We start from the raw sequence: 27,394 nt of genomic DNA on the forward strand, positions 1-27,394 counted from the left end.
CTGTACTGCACCCACTGTTAGGCACTCCCTAGTGAGATGAAACCGGTACCTCAAGCAGAAATGCAGAAATCACCAGTCTTCTGTGTCGCTGGGGCTGGGAGCTGGAGACCGGAGCTGTTCCTATTCGGCCATCTTGGCTCCACCCTCCTGTGGCCCCCACTTCTTGATCGAGTTCTATTCCCACTTCATCTTCTACCATCTTGTTGACTTCCTAAGTGACTCCCTTGTCAACTCTGTCTACCTGATAGGCCACCAGATGGACCATCTGAGCAGCCTGACCTGCCCGACCAGCCACTTGACCAGCCATTCCTCTGTTGGGGATTAGAAGATTTGTTTCCATCATAATATTCTTCAATTTCAGGTAATTTGGCTGGCACTGAGAGTATCCAGTTGAAATCATGCCACTCTGCCTGTAATCTTTCTGATTCAGTTGTAGGAATATCAAAGCAAACCCCCATATTTCCTTTCAGGAGGCATGTACTGGTAATCCGAGACACTGCATTACTACTTAGCTTTCTGTTAAGTTCATTCCAGGCACAGGTGACATCCTGTATTTCCTCTAGGCTTTCCAGAGTCATGGTCATCAGAGGCGATCAAAGATCGTGGTTCAAAACTTGATGCACCAGAAATGTGGGCTAAAGTTGCAGCCAATGCATCCAATGCCCCTTTCTCTTCTATCAATCTCTGAGCTGATGGTCAGAGAAAATCAACAGCAGCATAAGAAACGGAAGTCAGAAACCTGATGGTATCCATGCTTTTAGATTTAACTAAATCCATTGTAGAAGGAACACCTACACATTTAAAAGTAATTCCTGCTTTTTGTTCCACATATCTTAGTTGACCTCTTTCTCTTGGTTGATAAAAACATATACAAATCCCTGTCCAGCTCTACCTGTGCATCCAGAGCGATGGATACAGGCCTCAACATCCTGAGGAGGACAATGTTGAGTCACCAGGTCTACTTCAGGAATGTGCAAACTACGGGCAGCCACGTTGGTTGCCACCAAAACTTTAAAACTATCTTCTCTGAAGCCTTTTAGTGTAATTTCTCTTTGTGACTGTATAATGTCCTCATGTAAATACTGGGCATTCTGTTTTATGTGTGGATTCATGGCCATTTCAGTTACATTCTTCTTGGTCTCACAGAAAATACTAGCCCTCCATTTAGACCCACCGTAGACTTGAAGGACATCTCCAATAACTTCTGGCCTCTGAGACCAATGACACTGAATGGCCAAGTGTTCCACAGTAGTTACAGCCTTTTGAGTCATTTTTCCAACAAGGTCAACCTGTTCATATCTGGATTTTATGTATTTTTTTGCAACTTTTATATGCACTGTGGGCAAGTTGCAGAAAAAAGTAAAGTCTCAGGATGGTCTTCAGATTCAGTTTTGTAGGATTTGTGAATCATATCTTCAACTTGTTCATCAAAATCTAAATCTAACGTTTGATCCACTTCATCAAGCACAACATGGCACAGTTTAGAAAGATCCAATCAGCCACTCTGCAGATGATCTTTGATATGACCAGGGGTTCCAACCAAGATGTCAATACCATTTCGCATATGATTAATTTGGCTTTGATATGGTGTTCTACCATAAAAACACACGATGCTGAGTTTCCTAGTTTTGTCTTTGAAGTCTTTGGCTACCTGGTTTGCCAGTTCCCTTGTTGGAGCCAAAACAAGTACCTTTGGTGAGCAGCTTTTTAAAAATTGTTTCTTGATTTCTTTGGAGTCTTTCAATCAAGGGGATAGCAAAAAAGAATGTCTTTCCTGTTCCTGTCCATGCTCGAGCTATTAAGTCTTTTCCTTCATATACAGGACAAGGTCCTAACTTGAATAGGAAAGAGATATGTTACCCTTTGACCTTTCAGAAGCTTTACAGTCTCTTCAGAAATATGGAAATAGGAGAAGGCTCCTTCTTTCTGTTCACATGTTAAGGTCTCCTCTAGTTTATTATCACTTGATTTATGAGTAGAACTATCTAAGGATGATACTTGCTTTGATTTTTTTTTTTCATATTCATCAATATTTCCATTTGGTAGATCTTTTCTTCCTATGAGATTTAGAGAATTTATCTGAAAGTCTACTAAATCCTTCAGTGTCTCCATTTAGCTTCTCTTTCATTTTAGTTTTTTTTTTTTTTTTTGGACTTGGGAGCATCCAGGTCATCTATCACAACATTTTCTCTTGTTTTTGATTTCTCATCCGGGTCATAATGGTGCCTTGACTTCCTTCTGTCACTCCAGCACTGTGTAATGTGTTTTCAGCTTATCTTGTTTAAATCTTCATAACAACCCTATAAGGGAAGTACAGGTCTATAATCCCTTATCCGAAATTATGACACCCATAGAGCTCTTAGTGATAAGGTCAGGGGGTAGATTCTGCTTTCTAAGCTATACAAAATAAATCTCATTCTTTTATTGAATGTCAGCCTTCAAATATTGCCACCTTAGCCTTTTCAGCTGATTTCTTTTTTGCAGGTCAAATGTCTCCAGTAAAAATTTTACCTGTACATTTTCCAGCACCCTGTGATCCTCTGAGTGTTTCAGGATTTTTTTTTTTCCTTTTCCTTTGTTTTTTGGAGGGCAGGGGGGTGGGAGAAGGAAAGACACTACAACTCCTCTACAGGCTCCTTGAGGGCAGGGACCATCTTACTTAGTTTAAGCCCCTTGGTGCTCAGCAAAGAGTATGGTACAAATTAGGGTCAATAAATACCTTTTGCCTCTCCTTCTTCTGGCTCTCAGACTCCTCCAAGGGTGTTTCCAGCTCCATAATGTTGCCCCAAGGAGTTTCCCAGGCACTACTGGCCACCACCACCTCCCTCCATGCACAGTGGCCACAACTACCTATGGGCAGTCACAGCGTGGAAGGAAGCTGGGCCTAATGCTTTATTCAAATCACACTGATATTGAAAATGATGAACCACTCTGATGAAAAACGATCAAGTTTCTGCATGAAAGCTCATTTTACATTGATTTTATGGCCAAAACATAAGCTTCTGAAATGAATATATCATGATACTTAAGTTACATTATTTATTTATTTAGAGTTGGAGTCTTACTCTGTCGCCCAGGCTGGAGTGCAGTGGCACGATGTTGGCTCACTGCAACCTCTGCCTCCTGGGTTCAAGCGGTTCTCCTGCCTCAGCCTCCTGTGTAGCTGGGATTACAGGTGCGTGCCACCAGGCCCAGCTAATTTTGGTAATTTTAATAGGGATGGGGTTTCACCATGCTGGTCAGGCTGTTCTCAAACTCCTGACCTCATGATCCACCTGCCTTGGCCTCCCAAAGTGCTGGGATTACAGGTGTGAGCCACCATGCCCGCCCACTTCATTTCTTATTATTGAAATTTTTATTCTCATATTTTCAATTCATACTTTTTAGCCCTGTGTGAATCCGTGTGTACAATCATCACAGTCTGCAAGAAATCCTTAGGGAGTTTTGGATTTAAGTGTGTTGTTGCTCTTGGGATTATTAGACAGGGTTTTCCATTCTCTGTTCTAATAGAAATGAAACCTCTAGTTTTATCTCTTAAAATGGCATTTCAAATCAGATATGATATGTATCCAAATTTATTTCCATTTATTTATTTTATCCATTATTTCTGTTTTTCTAACAAAATAAAAGAGGATAAACTAGCTTGAAAGAAAGCATACACTGATTCTAATTTAACAAGAAAATAAAATTTCATCAGGAAGAAATGAATCCTAAGAAATGAAATAATTTTTTATATCCTAATGATAAGCACTCATTCAATTGGACGTTAGGAATATCCTACAAAAAATGTTTGCAAGAAAAAAATTTCTCATACCTAATTAACCAGAATTAGGTCCGAAATGATATATTTTCATTTGTAAGACAGTTTCAAAGGATAAATACAATGTTTTTGTAAGGTTGCTATACTCCAGAAAAGGTGTTAAAGTTTACATTGATGTTATACATGTAAGTATGGAAGACAAGAATACTTTTGTCAAACATCATACTGGGATAGAAAGAGCATCAAACTAAAAAGCAAATTTAAAGAGGCAAATAGAGTAGGCAGTGTCCTAGGGTAGAGGAGGCTAGTGACAGTGAATAAGAGTAAATGAGCACTTGGGACCTTATTGGTGTGATGAAATGTTCTAAAACTGATTTATGGTGATGTCTGTACAAGTTGGTAAACTTACTAGAAATCATTGCCTTGTTCACTTGAAGTGGATGACTTATGGGCTATGTTAGTCCATTTTCATGCTGCTATGAAGACATACCTGAGACTGGATAATTTATAAAGAAAAGAGGTTTAATTAACTCACAGTTCTGCATGGCAAGGGAGGCCTCAGGAAACTCATGGCAGAAGGCACGTGAAACAGGGACGTCTTACATGGCAGCAGGAAAGAGAAATGAGTGAGAGCAAGGGAAATGCCAGATGCTTATAACATCATCAGATCTTGTGAGAACTCACTCATGATCATGAGAACAGTATGGGAGAAACCACCCCCATGATTCAATTACCTCCACCTGGTCCTTCCCTTGACACATGGGTATTATGGGGATTATAATTCAAGGTGAGATTTGGGTGGGGGCAAATAATCAAATTATATCACAGGCTATGTAAAATATTCCTCAATGAAGTATTCTTAAGAAAAGAGCATTTTGGCCAGGCATGGTGCCTCATGTCTCCAATCCCAGCACTTTCGGAGGCTGAGGCAGGCAGATCACTTAAGGCCAGGAGTTTGAGACCAGCCTGGCCAATATGGAGAAACGTCAATCTACAAAAATCACAAAAAAATTAGCCAGGTATGGTGGCATATGCTTCTAATCCCAGCAATTTGGCAGGCTGACGCACGAGAATAGTTTGAACCCTGGAGGCTGAGGTTGCAGTGAGCACCACTGCACTCCAGCTGTGGTGACAGAGCAAGACTCTGTCTCAAAAAAAAAAGAGCATTTTACTGACATTCAGGAGACCATGAAAGACAGCACTTGTTCTGCCACTAAATAGTTGTATAACCCTGAACAAGTAGTGTATTCATTAAAGATCTTTGTTTCATTATCTATAAAGAAGATGGGAGGATGGAGCCAAGATGGCTGAATAGGAACAGCTCCAGTCTAGAGCTCCCAGCATGAGCGATGCAGAAGACGGGTGATTTCTGCATTTCCAACTGAGGTACCGGGTTCATCTCACTGGGGAGTGTCGGAAAGTGGGTGCAGGACAGTGGGTGCAGCACACCGAGTGTGAGCCAAAGCAGGGTGAGGCATCACCTCACCTGGAAAGCACAAGGGGTCAGGGAATTCCCTTTCCTACTCAAAGAAAGGGGTGACAGATGGCACCTGGAAATCGGGTCACTCCCACCCTAATACTGCGCTTTTCCAATGGTCTTAGCAAACAGCACACCAGGAGATTGTATCCTGCGCCTGGATCAGAGGGTCCTATGCCCAAGGAGCCTCGCTCATTGCTAGCACAGCAGTGTGAGATCAAACTGCGAGGCAGCAGTGAGGCTGGGGGAGGGGCGCCCACCATTGCCAAGGCTTGAGTAGCTAAAAAAAGTGGCTGGGAAGCTCGAACTGGGTGGAGCCCACCTCAACTCAAGGAGGCCTGCCTGCCTCTGTAGACTCCACCACTGGGGGCAAGGAATAGCCAAACAAAAGGCAGCAGAATCCTCTGCAGACTTAAATGTCCCTTTCTGACAGCTTTGAAGAGAGTAGTGGTTCTCCCAGCACACAGCTGGAGATCTGAGAATGGACAGACTGTCTCCTCAAGTGGGTCCCTGACCCCCGAGTAGCATAACTGGGAGGTACCCCCTAGTACAGGCAGACTGACACCTCACATGGCCAGGTACTCCTCTGAGACAAAAATTCCAGAGGAACAATCACACAGCAACCTTTGCTGCTCACCAATATCTGCTGTTCTGCAGCCTCTGCTGCTGATACCCAGGCAAACAGGGTCTGGAGTGGACCTCCAGCAAACTCCAACAGACCTTCAGCTGAGGGTCCTGACTGTTAGAAGGAAAACTGACAAACAGAAAGGACATCCACACCAAAACCCCATCTGTATGTCACCATCATCAAAGACCAAAGTTAAAACCACAAAGACGGGGAAAAAACAGAGCAGAAAAACTGGAAACTCTAAAAATCAGAGCGCCTCTCCTCCTCCAATGGAACACAGCTCCTCAGCAGCAACGGAACAAAGCTGGATGGAGAATGACTTTGACAAGTTGAGAGAAGAAGGCTTCAGATGATCAAACTACTGCGAGCTAAAGGAGGAAGTTTGAACCCATGGCAAAGAAGTTAAAAGCCTTGAAAAAAAATTAGATGAATGGCTAACTAGAATAACCAATGCAGAGAAGTCCTTAAAGGACCTGATGGAGCTGAAAACCCAGGCACAAGAACTACATGACGAATGCACAAGCCTCAGTAGCTGATTCGATCAACTGGAAGAAAGGGTATCGTGATGGAAGATCAAATGAATGAAATGAAGCCAGAAGAGAAGTTTAGAAAAAAAAGAATAAAAAGAAATGAACAAAGCCTCCAAGAAATATGGCACTATGTGAAAAGACCAAATCTACATCTGATTGGTGTTCCTGAAAGTGATGGGGAGAATGGAACCAAGTTGGAAAACACTCTGCAGGATATTATCCAGGAGAATTTCCCCAATCTAGCAAGGCAGCCAACATTCAAATTCAGGAAATACAGAGAATGCCACAAAGATACTCTTTGAGAAGAGTAACTCCAAGATACATAATTGTCAGATTCACCAAAGTTGAAATCAAGGAAAAAATGTTAAGGGAAGCCAGAGAGAAAGGTTGGGTTACCCACAAAGGGAAGCCCATCAGACTAACAGCTGATCTCTTGGCAGAAACTCTACAGCCCAGAAGAGAGTGAGGGCCAATATTCAACATTCTTAAAGAAAAGAATTTTCAACCCAGAATTTCATATGCAGCCAAACTAAGCTTCATAAATGAAGGAGAAATAAAATCCTTTACAGACAAGCAAATGCTGAGAGATTTTGTCACGACCAGGCCTGCCTTACAAGAGCTCCTGAAGGAAGCACTAAACATGGAAATGAACAACCAGTACCAGCCACTGCAAAAACATGCCAAATTGTAAAGACCATCGAGGCTAGGAAGAAACTGCATCAACTAACGAGCAAAATAACCAGCTAATATCATAATGACAGGATCAAATTCACACATAATAATATTAACCTTAAATGTAAATGGGCTAAATGCTCCAATTAAAAGACATAGACTGGCAAATTGGATAAACAGTCGACACCCATCAGTGTGCTGGATTCAGGAGACCCATCTCACGTGCAGAGACACACATAGGCTCAAAATAAAGGGATGGAGGAAGATCTACCAAGCAAATGGAAAACAAAAAAGGGCAGGGGTTGCAATCCTAGTCTCTGATAAAACAGACTTTAAACCAACAAAGATCAAAAGAGACAAAGAAGGCCATTACATAATGGTAAAGGGATTGATTCAACAAGAAGAGCTAACTATCATAAATACATATGCACCCAATACAGGAGCACCCAGATTCATAAAGTAAGTCCTTAGAGACCTACAAAGAGACTTAGACTCCCACACAATAATAATGGGAGACTTTAACACCCCACTGTCAACATTAGACAGATCAATGAGACAGAAAGTAAACAAGGATATCCAGGAATTGAACTCAGCTCTGCACCAAGCGGACCTAATAGACATCTACAGAACTCTCCACCCCAAATCAACAGAATATGCATTCTTCTCAGCACCACACTGCACTTATTCCAAAATTGACCAGTAGTTGGAAGTAAAGCACTCCTCAGCAAATATGAAAGAACAGAAATTATAACAAACTGTCTCTCAGACCACAGTGCAATCAAACTAGAACTCAGGATTAAGAAACTCACTCAAAACCGCTCAACTACATGGAAACTGAACAACCTGCTCCTGAATGACTATTGGGTACATAATGAAATGAAGGCAGAAATAAAGATGTTCTTTGAAACCAACGAGAACAAAGACACAACATACCAGAATCTCTGGGACACATTCAAAGCAGTGTGTAGAGGGAAATTTATAGCACTAAATGCCCACAAGAGAAAGCAGGAAAGATCCAAAATTGACACCCTAACATCACAATTAAAAGAACTAGAAAAGCAAGAGCAAACACATTCAAAAGCTAGCAGAAGGCTAGAAATAACTAAAATCAGAGCAGAACTGAAGGAAATAGAGACACAAAAAACCCTTCAAAAAATTAATGAATCCAGGAGCTGGTTTTTTGAAAAGATCAACAAAATTGATGGACCGCTAGCAAGACTAATAAAGAAGAAAAGAGAGAAGAATCAAATAGATGCAATAAAAAACGAAAAAGGGGATATCACCACCGATCCCACAGAAATACAATCTACCATCAGAGAATACTACAAACACCTCTATGCAAATAAGCTAGAAAATCTAGAAGAAATGGATAAATTCCTCGACAAATACACCCTCCCAAGACTAAACCAGGAAGAAGTTGAATCTCTGAATAGACCAATAACAGCTTCTGAAATTGTGGCAATAATCAATAGCTTACCAACCAAAAAGAGTCCAGGACCTGATGGATTCACAGCTGAATTCTACCAGAGGTACAAGGAGGAACTGGTACCATTCCTTCTGAAACTATTCCAATCAATAGAAAAAGAGGGAATCCTCCCTAACACATTTTATGAAGCCAGCATCATCCTGATACCAAAACCTGGCAGAGACATAACCAAAAAAGAGAATTTCAGACCAATATCCTTGATGAACATTGATGCAAAAATCCTCAATAAAATACTGGCAAACCGAATCCAGCAGCACATCAAAAAGCTTATCCACCATGATCAAGTGGGCTTCATCCCTGGGATGCAAGGCTGGTTCAACATACTCAAATCAATAAACATAATGCAGCATATAAACAGAACCAAAGACAAAAACCACATGATTATCTCAATAGATGCAGAAAAGGCCTTTGACAAAATTCAACAGCCCTTCATGCTAAAAACTGTCAATAAATTAGGTATTGATGGGATGTATCTCAAAATAGTAAGAGCTATCTATGACAAACCCACAGCCAATATCATACTGAATGGGCGAAAACTGGAAGCACTCCCTCTGAAAACTGGCACAAGACAGGGATGCCCTCTCTCACCACTCCTATTCAACACAGTGTTGGAAGTTCTGTCCAGGGCAATCAGGCAGGAGAAGGAAATAAAGGGTATTCAATTAGGAAAAGAGGAAGTCAAATTGCCCCTGTTTGCTGATGACATGATTGTATATCTAGAAAACTGCATCATCTCAGCCCAAATTCTCCTTAAGCTGATAGGCAACTTCAGCAAAGTCTCAGGATACAAAATCAATGTGCAAAAATCACAAGCATTCTTGTACACCAATAACAGACAAACAGAGAGCCAAATCATGAGTGAACTCCCATTCACAATTGCTTCAAAGAGAATAAAATACCTAGGAACCCAACTTACAAGGGACATGAAGGACCTCTTCAAGGAGAACTACAAACCACCACTCAATGAAATAAAAGAGGATACAAACAAATGGAAGAACATTCCATGCTCATGGGTTGGAAGAATCAATATTGTGAAAATGGCCATACTGCTCAAGGTAATTTATAGATTCAATGCCATCGCCATCAAGCTACCAAAGACTTTCTTCACAGAATTGGAAATAACTACTTTAAAGTTCATATGGAACCAAAAAAGAGCCCGCAATGCCAAGTCAATCCTAAGCCAAAAGAACAAAGCTGGAGGCATCACGCTACCTGACTTCAAACTATACTACAAGGCCACAGTAACCAAAACAGGATGGGAGTGGTACCAAAACAGAGATATAGACCAATGGAACATAACAGAGCCCTCAGAAATAATGCCACGTATCTACAACCATCTGATCTTTGACAAACCTGACAAAAACAAGAAATGGGGAAAGGATTCCCTATTTAATAAATGGTGCTGGGAAAACTGGCTAGCCATATGTAGAAAGCTGAAACTGGATCCCTTCCTTACACCTTATACAAAAATTAATTCAAGATGGATTAAAGACTTATATGTTAGACCTAAAACCATTAAAATCCTACAAGAAAACCTAGGCAATACCATTCAGGACATAGGCGTGGGCAAGGACTTCATGTCTAAAACACCAAAAGCAATGGCAACAAAAGCCAAAATCGACAAATGGGATCTCATTAAACTAAAGAGCTTCTGCACAGCAAAAGAAACTACCATCAGAGTGAACAGGCAACCTACAGAATGGGAGAAAATTTTTGCAATCTACTCATCTGACAAAAGGCTAATATCCAGAATCTACGAAGAACTCAAACAAGTTTACAAGAAGAAAACAAATAACCCCATCAAAAAGACACAGACAAAAAACTCATGAAAAAATGCTCATCATCACTGGCCATCAGAGAAATGCAAATCAAAACCACAATGAGGTACCATCTTACAACAGTTAGAATGGCGATCATTAAAAAGTCAGGAAACAACAGGTGCTGGAGAGGAAGTGGAGAAATAGGAACACTTTTACACTGTTGGTGAAACTGTAAACTAGTTCAACCATTGTGGAAGTCAGTGTGGCCATTCCTCAGGGATCTAGAACTAGAAATACCACTTGACCCAGCAATCCCATTACTGGGTATGTACCCAAAGGATTATAAATCGTGTTGCTATAAAGACACATGCACATGTATGTTTATTGTGGCACTATTCACAATAGCAAAGACTTGGAACCAACCCAAATGTCCAACAATGATAGACTGGATTAAGAAAATGTGGCACATATACACCACAGAATACTATGCAGTCATAAAAATTGATGCGTTCATGTCCTTTGTAGGGACATGGATAAAGTTGGAAACCATCATTCTCAGCAAACTATCGCAAGGACAAAAAACCAAACACCGCATGTTCTCACTCATAGGTGGGAATTGAACAGTGAGAACACATGGACACAGGAAGGGAAACATCACACACTGGGGCCTGTTGTGGGGTGGGGGGAGGGGGAAGGGATAGCATTAGGAGATATACCTAATGCTAAATGATGAGTTAATGGGTGCAGCACACCAATATGTCACATGTAAACATATGTAATTAACCTGCACGTTGTGCACATGTACCCTAAAACTGAAAGTATAATAAAAAAATAAAATTAAAAAAAAAGAAAGAAGTTGGGCTAAGTAAACCCCATAGTATCTCTTATCTCTTCCTATTCCAATATTCTATGGCTAGTTTGGCAAAGTAGCCTCAATGAAAGCACTTTTTTTCCTTGAAAAATATCTAATTATAAAAGCTCTTCTGAAAAACATTAAAATCACAAAACCTTCTTTAAAAACTTCCCCAAAGAAATTATGGATCCAAGATACTTCAAAAGAAACTTTATTTATCAATAAAGCATTGTTGAGGGAATATTTTTATCCTTCCAAAATATATGAAATCAAAGGCACTATGCAGCCTACAATGAAAATGTCTGAGATGGGAAGATATAACAAGAAAGAAAAGAAAGCAGATTATAAACCAATGTTAATGAGTTTCAAAGACCTTTATGAACTAGAAAGAAACCTGTAAGGATGATTTAATGATGCTCATACACTTCTAATTTATACCCTCTTTGAATAGGAAACACTTACTAAGCTCAAATACAGGTAAGAGACCATGTAAAATCCTGTAGATATGGGCATATACAGATATGTGCATGTCTTATATATTTGCATGTGCATGTTTGTATATATAATGTATAGCTAACTCTTTTCTGGTGATAGAAATAATATATTACTGCTTCATTTTGCTATTGAAATATATGTAAAGAACATGCACCAAGAAGTGCCCTAGGTTATAGAAAATTAAGGATGACTTCTATATGACTATAATGTTAATCATTTTTACCCTTGTGAAAAAAATCATTTAACTCCCTAGAGCCTATATGGGTAGTATGCATTATTTAAATCAATGGAATTTTCTTCTCAGTTTTCTTTTTGTGCAAAATAAGGGACATTCTTTAGAAAATTCTGTGATACTTCTTATCTAGAAAATAATTTGATAAGTTTAATATTTATGCCTTAAAAACATAACATATGGCATTATACCCTGGTAGTTCGTATTCTTGCCAGTGAAGCTAAGCTGGGAATTAATTACATTTCCCATATGTCTCTTACTTGTATCCCTCCAGATTGAAGTTGGCCAAGAAAGGAAATTACATGCTATTTGGAAGGTGGAAAAAGCAGTGGCCATAACCATTTGAAAATCTTCTCATAGGCAGAATCAGAGACAGACAGAATAAAGGGTACGAGACAGGGGCCAGCTTGTCATCACTCCCTTCTGCTCCACATCTAGCTTTTCTTGACTGCTGGTATTGTTGACCAACAGAGCCTCCGATCCATCCCAGATGCTTGGCTATGGGCCCACAGAGGTCATAGTTATTCAGAGGCAACAGCTTTTCATAGACCTCTCCACAGATTTTCCCTTTGTGGTCCTACTTTGTTGGCTAGACATACTTGGTTTCTCAAGCTGACTGAGTGGTAACTCTGCCTCTGATCCTCAAACTTCTCTTCAAGTCCTCTTCTTCTCCAGCTTTCTCCACAATTCTAAACGAAGTATCTTATCCCATAACACCCATAGTATTTTTGCTCCTTGGACTAAACCTTAATAGACACAAATTCCTAATCAATGGAAGAGAAAACCTATCTAAAATAATGAAGAAAAATATGATGATTTTAATTAATTCAAAAACCCCAAAACATTTATGGATGAAGGTGGTGGAAGGTAGTCCAATCACAGAATCTCTCTCATCCAGTAAAATGAAGAAAGAAAACAGTCATAGATTCACTAGGAGCAACCAAACAAGAAAAGGGTCCAGTCTCATGCAAAAGCTTCTAAGAGTGGTGGCCACCAAACAGAAACAAAACATTCATCCACTTCTGTAAGCAGTTGCCCAGAAAGAAGATGATTTGAAAAAATCTGAGAATTCTGGCTATGAATGAATTCCATTTTGGTAAGAGATGGTTTAAAGTAATGATTCTCAAAATGAGGGCTGCAAGCAGTTTCAGGGGGTCTGTGGTCAAAACCCATCTTACAAACAGTTTCAGGGAGTCTGTATGGCCAAAGCTATTTTAATGACTATACTAAGGTTTTATTTATCATTTTCACCATGTTAACATTTTTACTGAAGGTACTAAAGCAATGGTGGGTAAAACTGCTGGCAGTTTAACAAGAATCAAGGCTGTGGCACCACATTTTCTTGGTAGCCACTGTATATCTAATCACTGCACATACGGAGTAAAAAGTAAATCAACAATTTCACTTAAGAATGTCCTTGATGAAGGTGTGTATTACGATTACCCCCATTTTACAGATGAGGAAATTGAGATGCACAGATGTTAAGTATCTTTTTCAAGGTCAAACAGCCAATAAGTGGTAGAACTGGAATTCCAATCTGGGCAGTATGGCACTAGAAAAAAATAGATAGTACAATTCGATTTATTCATTCACTATATTTTTATTGAGTACTTAATATGAGGCAGATATTACTCCAGGGACTGGAGATACGAAATGATTATCCATCTGTCCATCCAAACATCCATTCATTATTCTCTCTGCATATGTGCATAGAGACCTATGGTAATTTCTGGGTAGTATAATTTTAGGTTAGCTGCCTCTCTATTCTTGGTAGTTTTCTGTACTGCTTGAATTTTACAAATAATGAGCATATGCTATTTTTATTAAAAACAATAAAGTAATTATTCTTAAGACAAAACTGAACAGAATTAATTTCTCTTTTGAAGAAAATACAAAGTAAAATTTCAAGTCTTAAAGGAGTATGAAAAGATTGCTCTGTTCTTTCTTCCACTTTTAAGTATTCTTTCTTCCCACTACTTACATAGCAACAGAATATAGTATATGGAAAATTCTTTTCTAAAACTGATTTAGAAGACAAAGTCTCCAAAATCTTCCCATCCCACACAGCAGATACTAAAGCAATTCTTTTTAAAATACATTATTACAAAGATTCTTTAGAAAAAATTAACTGAAAATTCTAGTGGTATTATTGAATCTCAAATAAAAAGAATGCTAATGATGAAGTTATACATAGAACATCACTCATATGCACACTTTTCAGAAAGTAGACACTTGCCTTCAGAGGAAATGAGTTCTGTGAAACTGAAAATGGCATATTCAACTAGTCTTCTTATTCCTGGGGAGAGAATAGCATACACATTTTAACAACATCAGGAATACATAAAAGTACGTGTCCTAATAAAATCTAGATGTTTCTTTGTAGCCTGATTGATAGTGCTTTTTCAATTGATAGAATTACTAAGATATTTGCATTTAAATTTTTTCTCAGTTTTGGTTTTAATTCACATTCATTATTTATATAGTGGATAGGACAATCATATGCACTAATGTATATTTTAATTTTACAGGGTGAAAATTTGTGATGCTCCAAAGCTTTTGTTTTCACAAATTTGGACCAGTACGGGGTGCTTTTTTTCTTTTCTCTACCAAAACTTGTTAGGGTTTCAGAATAAATTGGCCATCCTAATGTGGAAGTCTAGGAATCTGGGTATCCAGCTTCTTAGAACCAATAATTTCCTTTATTATAAAAGTATTCGAGGAATATTAAATGCACTGATTGAGCCTATTTGTTCTTCCAGGGTCCAGACCTCTAATCTTTATTCTTTAGACATGTTGTTTACAAATTCCAGTCTTAGATTGGTGCTGAACTGACCACATACAAATACAAGCAGAGCTTATTAAAAAGATACATTTATAGTCTCTACTTTGAGAGATTTTAATTTAGTAGTTTGGAATTGGAAGCCAAAATTTATATTTGTGAAGAGTTCTCTAGATGATTTTCATATATAGCCAGATCTGAGAACTACTGACTTAGAATATCCTAAAAAAGGCGGGTGGATCATGAGGTCAGGAGATTGAGACCATCCTGGCTAACACGGTGAAACCTCGTCTCTACTAAAAATACAAAAAATTAGCCAGGCATGGTTGTGGGCACCTGTAGTCCCAGCTACTTGGGAGGCTGAGGCAGGAGAATGGCGTGAACCCAGGAGGCGGAGCTTGCAGTGAGCCGAGATCATACCACTGCACTCCAGCCTGGGTGACAGAGCAAGACTCTGTCTCAAAAAAAAAAAAAAAAAAAAAAAATGATGGCAGAGCTGTGATGTCATATGGAGCAAACACTTTCTTGGTTAATTTACTGTCACCCCAAAAAAGGACATGGAGAAATATCTTGCTAGATTTCCATATCCTCCTGTTTCCCAAGTTCTAGTCAGAATTACAACTAAAGAAGCCAATAAGCATTTTTGTTAGCTGAAACACTTAAAAACTATTAAAAATATCAAAACTTCAGGGGGAAGAAACATTTATCATGAAGCTAATGAAGCTTAAGTTCCACAACCAATCACACACATGGGCCACTCTGAATGCTGATTATTGTTGAAAGTGGCAGTGCCCTGAGTGAAGAGTGGAAGCCAGGTTGCAATCAAAATGCATTCTTTGTAAGTGTATCTGGGAAACGGCCTAAAGAGATCTCAGACAAAGTGTGTCTGAATCTCCAAGGCACCAATACACTTATTATTTTTTTAATTGTAAATAAATATTCATTTTTGTATCTAATTTTGTATTCATGATTTGCATACTTTTTCTTACAGTTGTCTTTCCCAAACAAACACTATTCAAGTCCTATGTAACCTGGATCCATCCATGTATCAATGGTCAATATTAAGGATTCAATGCAGAAATATCAGGGCTATTTAGAGATATTCCACTGGAAAAAGATTACATGTGAGATCACTTGATAATACACATTAGCAGATAATCTTTGAAGAATCCTCTAAGAAGGATTTGGGTAGAGGGTGCAAAGGTCTTGTAGAAAGAAAGACATGGCATATTCAAAGAAATAAAATTAATAGGTTAGAAACTGAAGCAAATAGTTCAAGGGGAGGTTGAGGAGAGATGAAACCACAGGAACCGATCACTTAAGCCACATTAAGGAGTTTTAACCTTGTCCTTAAGGGGAAAGGAACTACCAAAGTGTTCTAAGCATAAAATTGACAGGAGAAAAATTATATATTTGCAAATTTATTCTGGGCTGTGATGTGTAGATCAGAGGGTTATCTTAGTCCACTTTTGCTGCTATAACAAAATACTGCAAACTGAGTAATTTACAAATTATTCAGTCTTGAATAATTGGCCTCCTGGTTCTGGAGGCTAGGAAGTTCAAGATCAAGGTTCCAGCATTAGTGTCTGGTGAGGGGTGCTCTCTGCTTCCAAGATGCTGTCCCATTGCTGCAGCCTCCAGAAGGACAAACACTGTGTCCTCTCATAGCAAAAATGACAGGCAAGAGGGTGCTCTCTTCAACCTTGAGCCCATTTATAAGGATGCTAATCCTGATAGTGACAGGAGACAGACAAATTCCTTAGGCAGACAGGTACAAGTCCCCAGTGAAATCCAACCTTCAAGCCAAGGACAGTCTAAAATCTGAAAACCAAACTGCCAATTCTGGATAAAGTCCATGACAGGAGTGAGAAATTCCATCCCTGTCTTGCCCAGTTTCTCTTGATTGGTTCCTTCTGAATGATGCCTTTTCAATCCAAAGGTGCTTTTTCCAAGACCACCCATGGACAAATCAGCATGCGTTCCCCTATTTTAAGCCCATAAAAACCCCAGACTCAGCCTCACAGATGACAACCCACTTTTGGGTCCCCCTCCCACTGAGAGCTTGCTTTCTGTGGCTCAATAAAATTCTGCTCTGCCTTACTCACTCTCCAGTGTTCATGTACCTTATTCCTCTTGGTTGCAGGACAAGAACCTGGAACTCACTGAAATGCAGGTGTGGAAGCCGTGCTGAGCTGTGGGCAGCAGGAATAAAAGAGCTGTAACTCTCTCTCCCTCTCATGGAACAATGGGAGAAAAGAAGTGAAGCTGCTGGGCACCACTCCCTCCTACTCACCAAGGTATGGGAGTGAAGAGGTGAAGCCACTGGGTGTCACTCTCTCCTGCTTGCTGAACTATGGGAGTAAAAAAGCTGCAACAATCCCATTCATGAGGGCAGAACCCACAGATCTAATCACCTTTCAAAAGTCATACTTCTTAATACTACTGCATTGGCCATTAAGTTACAACATGAGTTTTGGAGAAGACATCATGATTTAAACCATAGCATTCCACTCTTGGATCCTCAAAATTCATGTTTTTCTCACATACAAAATACATCATTCCATCCCAATAGCTCCCAAAAGTCTTGTTTCAGAATCAACTTTAAAGTCTCAGCCCAAAGTCTTATCTAAATATCATCTAAATCAGATATGAGTGAGACTCAAGGTATAAATCATCTCAGGCAAATTACTCTCTAGCTATGAGCCTGTGAAATCAAACAAATTATCTACTTCCAAAATACAATGGTGAGATAGGCATGACACAGACATTTTCGTCTCAAAAGGGAGAAATAGGCAAGAAGAAAGAAGTAATACATTTCAAGTAAGTACAAAACCTAAAAGGAAAACAATGTTGAATATCAAGGCTTAAGAATAATCTTCTTCAGCTCTATCTCCTGTCTTATAGACATACTGAGACTAAAATTGGGCTCCAAAGGCCCTGGGGGATCCCACCCCCATGGCTTTGCTGGGTGCTGCTCATGCAGCAGTTCTCACCAGTTGGAGTCAGGTGCCTGCAAGCTGGGATTGCACTCTGGCAGTTCTAGAGTTCTGGAGTTTCTGGGCAGCCTTACTCCCACAGCTTCATGAGACATTGACTAAGTAGAGGCTCTGTGGTGGCCCCACCTTCACAGATCTGCTAGGCATTGCCCTGGTGGGGACTTTTTGCTGTGGCCCCACCCCACGACTCTGCTAGGCATTGCTCTACTGGAGACTCTCTGCAGCCACCCTGCTCCTGTGGCATTTCTTTGCCTGACCCCCTGAGACTCTCTGAGTCATCCTTTGAAATCTAGGTGGAGGTAGCAATGCCTCCACAGCTTGTGTACTTTGCGTGCTTGCAATCTTAGCACCACTTCAATGATGAATATTGATACCTTTTAACCCCACAGCTGGGAGCAGTTCACCAGAGTGTGGGGGGAGGAGAGACTTGAGGTGACCCTGGGCAGCAAGTCCCAAGGTTCCACAGGTGCCCCGGGCCCCTCCTTTGAAACTTCTGCCTTCAAGTCTCTGGCATTCTTGGCCTGTGATGGGAGTGGCAGTCTCAAAGATCTCCAAAATGCCTTCAGAGTTATTCTTCCATTGTTTTGATCAATAGCATCTGGCTTCCCTCTATTCATAATAATTTCCTTATCAATGAGTAGCTTGGCCACACCCTCAGTTTTCCCTCCTTAGTCATACTTTTGTTTGTAATATAACCAAGCTGAAAGTTTTCCAAATCTTTACCTTCTGCTCTACTTTTGATTGTAAATTCAATCTTGAGCTATTTTTTCTCTTCTCACACTTTACTATAAGCAGTTAAGAAAAGCCATGCGCCACCCTGAACACTTTGCCTAGAGATTTCTTCCAACAAATGTCTTAGTTCATGGCCCTTAAATTTTGCCTTCCACAAGGGATTAGGACATGAACATAATTCAGCCAGTTCTTTGCCACTTTGTAACAAAGATGACCTTTCCTTCAGTTTCCAATAAGATATGCCTTATTTCCATCTAAGATGTCTTCAAAATGCTCTTTTCTATCCATATTTCTACCCACAGTCTGTTCATGACCACTTAGATAATATCTAACACTGAAGATTTTATACTGCTTTTCTCTTCTGAGCCCTCACCAGAATTGCCCTTAATGCTCCATTCACAGCAATCTAGGCTTTTTCTAGCATGCACTTTAAAACTGGTCAAGCCTCTATCCAATATCTATTTCCAAAGCTGTTTCTATATTTTCAGGTATTTGTTATAACAATACCTTACTTATGGTACCAATCTGTAAGCCAAAAATAAAATCCTAGGACCTCAACCAAATGACTGGACCCTCTTTGGGCCAAACAGACCCCCAGAGAAACCTGAAAAACTAAATTCTCAGCCATGACAAAAAAGGAGTTCAGACACTCCTTGTTGTACTCTCTTCCTATTGGAGTTTAGGCATACAAGATAAGCAATCAGCCTACTAAAATGGAATCAATGCAAAGATGAACATACACATTCTTTACTACCATGGGCCCATACTGGGACAGTGGCTGATGAAACTTACATTGAAAAGCACTTGGAAGGTTTTAAAAGGAATCCAGGAGCTTTCATCACTGATTGCCAAGTACTTTAATTAAATAGCCTGTGTTTTATCTGACAGTTTCAATTTTATAAAATCCTCTCTTGTTATATTTGTTTGTATTTGTCAGAACTAGTCGTCAGATGTTTTTGTTCAAGGAAATATGGTGCTTGTATATTTTAGGAATAGACATGATTAGAACAAGAGATATAACTCATCCTGTCTTCTACCTTCTTGTACTTAAATGGCTTAGACAAGAACATACATGGGTTGCATCTAGAATTCTCTGTCTTCTACTTCTCTCAGGACTCCTTTATTCAGGCATCTATACCTCAAGTCTTCTGCACCAGTATGATGTGTGAGATTTTAGGTAAAGCTAACATACCATGAATAGAGTAAATGATTGTTCATTGCTGTATTCACAACACCTGATACAGGTCTGACATATAGTAGGCACTTAGTAAATGTTCGTTCAATTAATGGATGAAAGAAAAATGGGAAAATCAATTTTAAATTTTGTGTCTAACAAAAAAGGGCAAAAATAAACAAACAAAACAACAAAAACAGTCACAGAAAATATCTTTTGGGTGCTTAGAGTTTGTTTTCCTGACCAGTTTAAAAAATTTATGAGCTGTTCGAGAGCTCAATCATATATCTGAAGTGACCAACAAAAGTCTTTTTTTCCTTCTATTTTCTTTTCTTTTTTTCTTTTTTTTTGAGACAGAGTCTCTTTCTGTTGCCCAGGCTGGAGTGCAGTGGCACAATCTTGGCTCACTGCTACTTCTGCCTCCTGGGTTCAAGCAATTCTTGCGCCTGAGCCTCCTGAGTAGCTGAGATTACAGGTGTGCTCCATGACACCCAGATAATTTTTGTATTTTTGTAAAGATGGGGTTTACCATGTTGGCCAGGTTGGTATCGAACTCCTGGACTCAAGTGATCCGCCCACCTTGGCCTTCTAAAGTGCTGTGAATACAGGCATGAGTGACCACACCAAGCCCCAAAGTCTTAATATTCCCCGAGGGTCCCCAAATGGTAGGTAGTTGGAGGTGAGGCGTCTCTAGTCCCTCACAATGTCCAGAAATAGAGGGATGTTTTAGACTCAAACTAGGGTTAGTCAAAATGCATAAAAATTAATATCCTGATTTTCAAAAAGCAAAGAAGAGGAACATTGGCATGCCAAATTTATTTGGGTTATAATATGGGTCCAAAGAGCATATATATATATATTAGAAGAAATCATGGCAAATCTTATGAACCAAGGGAAGATTGAAAAGCAGTTGACTGCTGGCTTGCCTTGTGCTTTTCTGATACCATCATTAGTGAGGCAGCCTTTGGTCCTCAGAGAAACACTTGAAATGGGCTAAGCAAACCTACCGGCATTTCCAATAACACACCCAACCTTTCTAACAGACTGCTATTACAGTTACTTAGCCTTGTTTCCTCTGGCTAGCCTTCCAAGCTATATAATGTGGTACAGTTTGAGCAAAGATAAATATTTAGAATTAGATATATGGCAGCTTTTGGCAGAGGTTTGTTCCTGAAAATTCACATTTCATATGCTCCTTAAGAAATATTCAATATGAAATTCTAATTAAAGTGTTTACCCAAGGGCCACATTTTAATATCACTTGCTTCCTTTTCTTTCATTTTCTTTTACTTTACTCTCCTTTTCCTACTAGAGGCACACTGTGTCAACGTCGAATTTTATTTGGGTTAAATAGGAAACATTACCTTCAAAAATTTAACAAATGATTTGAGGACACTTTGTATTCAATAGTTCCATGCCAAAACATTACATTTTGTACATGTTGTATTAATTCAAATGACTGTAATCTTTTTAAGAGAGTTTTTTTCGTCTGTTTCCTCTATTGAACTCTATTCAGTACCATCATCATAGCCTATCACAGGGCATTTTTGTTGGTATTAACTCCCTATAAATTCCTGTCCAAAGTACCTGTAAGCTGTTTTGTCAAATTGAAGCTAAAACATTATTTTTACCAGAGGACTATGTGTTACAGAATGTAAACTTTTAACATGCTGAATGAATCCTAATACTGAAATTTATCATGAATAAAATTATGTTTTCTCATAACTCATATTCCCTAGTTGCAGTCAGTCTTATCAAACATTTTAACAGATGAATTATGTTGAATTTAGACAGATGTTCATGTCCCTGATTATAGAAAGTATGACATTTTATATGTCAACTTGACTGGACTAAGGGATCCTCAGATATCTGGTAACACATTATTTTTTGTGGGGTATGGGTGGCCTGTGAGGGTGTTTCTAGAAGAGATGAGCATTTCAATCAGTAGACCCAGCAAACAATATTGCTCTCACCAATGCTGGTGGGCATCATCCAATCCACTGATGGCCTAAATAGAACAAAAAGCCATAGAAGACACAAATTCACTCCCTGTTTCAGCTGGAACATCCATCTTTCCCTGCTCTCTAACATCCGTGCTCCTGCTTTTAGGGCCTTTGGCCTTGGACTGGAACTCACACCATCATCTCCCCTGGTTCTCAGGCCTTCTGACTGGAACTGAATTATACCACTGGCTTTCCAGCTTCTTCATCTTCTAAATAGAAATTTTTGGGACTTCTCAGCCTCCATAATCATGTGAGCCAAATTCTATAATGAATCTATTAATCAGTCTATCATCTATCTATCTATCTATCTATCTATCTATCTATCTATCTATCTATCTATCTACCTATCTATCTATCATCTATCTATCTAGCTAGCTAGCTAGCTAGCTATCATTTATCTATTGTTTCTCTAGGAAACCCTAGTTAATACAAAATGTATACAATGTACTCCTGTTTTTATCCTGTATTTGTTAATTATTTAATTCAATCTTTAGTTGCTGGAAGCAGCATCTCTCACGGTATTCATCTCATTGTTTGTAAAGAAGTCATATGGTCAGGACTTCAAGTTAGTTAAAGAGATTTTAAGTTTCTCTGCTATATATCAATAATCAGTTTCTAAAAAGACATCTATAGTAGCTGTGTGCTTATATAAGTCAATTTTCCCTGTTCAGGTTGTTCTTCCTTAAATGTATGTCAAGGTGAAAAAATATGTATAAAGAGATTAGTTATTGGGATTAATGTCAAAGTTCTACAATGAAGTCAAGTAAATGTGTAAGTGTGTACATGTATATGTATTCATATAGTATGTGAATTTATAATTTTTTCCAGTTACCAACACCAAACAAATACTTTGGAGGAATGGAAAACAAATTCATATAATGTGTTCACATATTTCATGTTTTGTCTTAGAGAAACTGGAGGAAAGGAGCAGTATATTAATAGATTTCACAGGGCATTCCTGTTTTGGAGAGCTTTATCTAAAAATATACATGTCTATTATAATATGGAAGATAAAATGCAAAACACTCCTTCTCTTGCACTGCTCCTGAGAGGCAGTGCAGCTCAGTGGTTAAGAGGTTGGGTAGAGGAATCATATCTTGGCCTTACCACTTTACAGATGGATGCCCTTGAGCAACTTCTCTGTGACTCAGTTGCCTTTTCATAATAAAAAGATAACAATAATGACCACTTCATAGAATTATTTTGGGAATTAAATAAAATAAGGTGAAATAATGAAATAACACAAATGTATAAAGAATTTAGAAGAGTGTATACTTCAAAAATGTTAGCTATTAGTGTTAGCACTGGTAGCCCTGAATTTAAAAAAAAAAAAAAAGAGGATAACAAGCAATAAAATACATGGGGTAGAGGGGAGTAGAAAATCACAGCAGGTATTTATAAAGTAAAAAGACATGAATTGACAGTGGAACATAATTTTAAAGTAAATGGAATAGAAATGTGTTATGACTTAGTGAATATTTGATAGTGTGGCCTTTCAACAAGAATATTAAATAAAAGGGATTTTAGGCAAAGGATGTTTTGTCTTTAAATTTATAAAGCATGTCTTTGTAAGCTAATATTGAACAGTGAACTTTGGGCTAGAAGATCTTGATCTGCTCTGTAATTATTATTGAGTCTCATTCTGTCACCCAGGCTGGAGTGCAGTGGTGTGATCTTGGCTCACTGCAACCTCCACCTCGTGGGTTCAAGCGATTCTCCTGCCTCATCCTCCTGAGTAGCTGAGACTACAGGCGTGCGCCACCATGCCTAGCTAATTTTTGTATTTTTAGTAGAGACAGTGTTTCACCATCTGACCAGGCTGGTCTTGAACTCCTGACCTCACGTGATCCCTTCGTCTCTGCCTCCCAAAGTACTGGGATTACAGGTGTGAGCCACTGTGCCTGGCCCACTCTGCAATTATTTTTACAAAGAACTTCTTTGTAATACAATTTGCATTCCACTAAGCTAACTCATTGTAAAGAGTGCAATTCAATGATATTTAGTAAATTTATAGAGTTGTGAAACCATCACCACAATCCAGTTTTAGAACAGTTCCATTATATCCCACAGAAATTGCTTCATGCCTATTTTTAGTTAATTCCTAGCTCCAGCTTCCCAGCTCTGATAATCACTGACATGCTTTTGGTTATATAGATTTAAATTTTATGGATATTTATATAAAAGAAATCACAAAATATGTAGTCTTTGGGGTCTGGCTTCTCTTACTTTGCATACTGTTTTTGAAGTTTTTCATGTGGTAGGATGTATCAGGAGTTCATTTCTTTATATTGCTGAACAGGATCTCATTATATTGATGTACCACTTTTTTTTTTTTTTTGAGATGGAGTTCCCGCTGCCGCCCAGACTGGAGTGCAATGGCATGATTTTGTCTCACTGCAACCTCTGCTTCCCGGGTTCCAGTGATCCTTGTGCCTCAGCCACTGGAGTAGCTGGGATTACATGTGTGCACCACCACACCTGGCTTATTATTACTGTTTTTTGCATTTTTAGTAGAGACGGGGTTTCACCATGTTGGCCAGGCTGGTATTGAACTCCTGGCCTCAAGTGATCTGCCCACCTTGGGCTCCCAAAGTGCTGGGATTACAGGTGTGAGCCACCATACCCGAACTATATACCACATTTTTAATCCATTCTCTACTTGAGGAACATTTGGATTACTTACAGTCTTTGGCTGTTATGAACAATGCTGCTGTAACCATTCATGTAGCTGCTTTTGTAGGGACATATGTTTTTAATTTTTTTTGTAGAATGCTAGGAGTGGAATTGCTGGGTTGTGTTATAAGTTTATGTTTAATTTGTAAGGAAACAGCTCAACTATTTTCCAATTAGTTTGTACAACTTTGTTTTCCAAACACGCTGTGCAATTGTCTGTACAGAAATTTAGAATTTTACATTCCCACCAGCAATGCATGTTTCATTTTTTAACCTCACCAACACTTATTGCTGTATCTTTTTGATTGCAGCCATTTTTGTTAGTGTGTAGTGGTATCTCATTGTGGTTTTCATTTCTGTTTGTCTAATGATTTTGAGGATCTTTTTATGTGATTATTAGCCATTCTTATATCTTTGATCAAATATCTGTTCAAATCTTTTCTCCATTTTAAAAACTGGCTAAATTAGGTTGTTTTGTTTGTAAGAGTTCTTTACATATCCTGTATATAAAAGTCCTTTATCAGATGTATCACTTGCAAAGGTTTTTTTTTTTTTCTTTTCCAGTTTATGGCTTATCTATTCACTTTCTTAATGATGTCTTTTGGAGCACAAAGTTATTTATTTACTTTCTTTTATAAATTAAATGTTCTTATTTATTTATTTGCTTTGATGTTAAACTTTACCAATTTATTATTTTATGGATTGTGCTTTTGGTGTCACATCTAAGAACACTTTTCTTAATGCAGGGTCACAGTAATGTTTTCCTAAATTTTCTTCTATAAGTTTTGTTAGTTCTTGCAGTTAAATCTTTGACCCATTTTGAGTTAATTTTTGTGTATGGTATGAGGAAAGGACCTAAGTTTTTGTTTTCGTTTTTTGCACATTGATATCCAAGTGTCCTAGCACCATTTGTTGAAAAGTCTAAACTTTGCCTATTCAATTGTTTGGCATCTTTGTGAAAAACCAATTGCCCATAAATGTAAGAACTCTAATGCTGTTTCATTTATAATATCTATATGTCTATCTTTTGTTGTTGTTGTTGTTGTTGTTTGTTTTTTATTTTACTTTAAGTTCCGGGATACATGTGCAGAGCATGCAGGTTTGTTACATATGTATACATGTGCCATAGTGGTTTGCTGCACCTACAATTTTAAAGAATGTATTCTATATGTCTATCTTTATGCCAGTCATGAACTGTCATAATTACTGTGTCTTTACAGCGAGTTTTGAAGTCAGATAGTGTAAGTCCTATGTATTTTTTCTTAAAATATAAGATTTAAACACAGGATAAATTTGGGGATATGTACGTGTATGTGTGTTTTCTGTTCATCTTTTGGTAGAAACAAGCAAGCAAACAAATAAAAATAAAGAACTCCCCCAACAAAACCCAAAATAATCTTCTATTGTCTAGAGAATCAAATAATTAGGCTCATATGATAAGTGAATATATATATATTTTGTTTTGGTACACAGCTTACATTTGCTAGCTCTTATTCATTAACACCTCTGACAAAATATGTGTGTGTGTGTGTGTGTGTGTGTGTGTGTGTGTGTGTGTGTGTGACAGAGAGAGAGAGAGAGAGAGAGAATTTTCCATTGGCTAAACTTGCAAGTATCAATGGTGTACAGTGGACTGGACACTGTGCTTCCAGGAAGTTAACTGCATGCATTATATCGCACTGCAGGAACCCTCAAAATCAAAAAATTATTGTTTGGTGTAAAGGTTTCTCTACTATTTGAATTGATGTCCATCTCTGGTGTAAAGGTTTCTCTACTATTTGAATTGATGTCCATCTCTCCTAATCCCCACTGTTGTCCCAGTCATTTAACAGAAATAAGGAAGATAACAAAATAAAGTTAACAAGAAAGGCACAAACCATATTTTGCAGCAGAACTGCCTCTACACTATTCCTACATTTATATGATTGCACTAAATTATTTATGTGGATCTTTCTGCCTCAGCCTCCCAAAGTGTTGGGATTAGAGGCATGAGTCACTATACCCAGCCCTATAAATTATTTCAAGGTCAAATTTTTGTCTCTAAATCAATTAAATTCAAACTGCCAATATCCAACTCTATAAAAGCATTTAAGGATTAAATTATTCATATAGAGTTTTTTTTAAATGAAAACCCACTAGCTTAACCACTTGCTATTAGACCAGGTGTCCAAATAAGTCCCAAGCAAATTCAAGCTCAGCATCTTCTGAGCTAAGCCAATGTCAGATATGGGGTTTTAAAAGGAGGAACATTAAAGCCAATGACCAGGCTCCAATAGCAGGAAGAGCTGAAAGAAATTGCTATAGCTAGTTTATTTTTTGAATCCAGTAGATATTATGCTCAAAACCAGTGTTTTCCAACTCTAGATTCTCATCAGAATCTCTTGGAGAAAATTTTAAAAATACAAAGATCCGGTCTCCACCCTCAGAATTTTTTAACTTAGTCTATATGAAACTGGACATCATTAGATAATTCTAACGTGTAGTCAGTTTTAGAACACCATTATTATAAATAAAGCCTCCAAAAGGCAGTTAAGCCTGCCATCATGATGGATGCAATTGAAATATTTTTTTCCAGGTTAAAATACTTATACTGAATAAAATATGGATACCCTTGGAGAAGGTCACTGTAGACCATCACGGTGTATTCACTGGACCCCAACACCTGTTGCTATTCACATGATCTCATCCATTCCATTCACATTGTCACAATCTAACAGAAAATAACCCAAAGAACTAATGTGTTCTCGTTGCTCCTTATATACTTGCTTTTCTGATAACTATACCTTATACATGTGGCAGTTCAATAATTTCTACAATACTTTTATCTGAGAAATCAAGCTTTTTAAACTAGCATTTTTCTTGAGTGCCAAGAAAAATAAGGTTTTACTATTTTAATGGCTGTATTTACAAATTAATACAGCTCTGTTAGTCTTCAAGTTTTTAGAGTTTAGTTTTTTTATAACTGATAATTATTTTGAAATGTTTCATACCATACCAGAAATCTCTAATTGGTTTAAGATATTTAATATAAAGTCATTGTATCTGTGGTGAGGATGAGGATCTGCAAGGTAAAAAAGACTTTAGGATGTTTGGTGGAACTACTCTAACAACTTATGTAGGTCTATTTGAAGAAATAAAGGTAAT

The 27,394-nt window shown here is 38.4% G+C and overlaps 1 protein-coding gene and 1 pseudogene across 1 annotated transcript in view; both read right to left on the reverse strand.

Annotated features, from left to right (window-relative positions):
• The window catches only part of LOC116480429 (ATP-dependent RNA helicase DDX50-like), a 17,238-nt pseudogene extending 604 nt beyond the window's left edge, over window positions 1-16,634 (reverse strand).
• The window catches only part of GPR149 (G protein-coupled receptor 149), a 95,643-nt gene that overhangs the window by 17,477 nt on the left and 50,772 nt on the right, over window positions 1-27,394 (reverse strand). The window lies entirely within an intron of this gene.

The sequence above is a fragment of the Hylobates moloch genome, unplaced genomic scaffold, assembly GCF_009828535.3.
Source record: "Hylobates moloch isolate HMO894 unplaced genomic scaffold, HMol_V3 SCAFFOLD_13, whole genome shotgun sequence".
In the NCBI taxonomy this organism is placed as follows: domain Eukaryota; kingdom Metazoa; phylum Chordata; class Mammalia; order Primates; family Hylobatidae; genus Hylobates; species Hylobates moloch.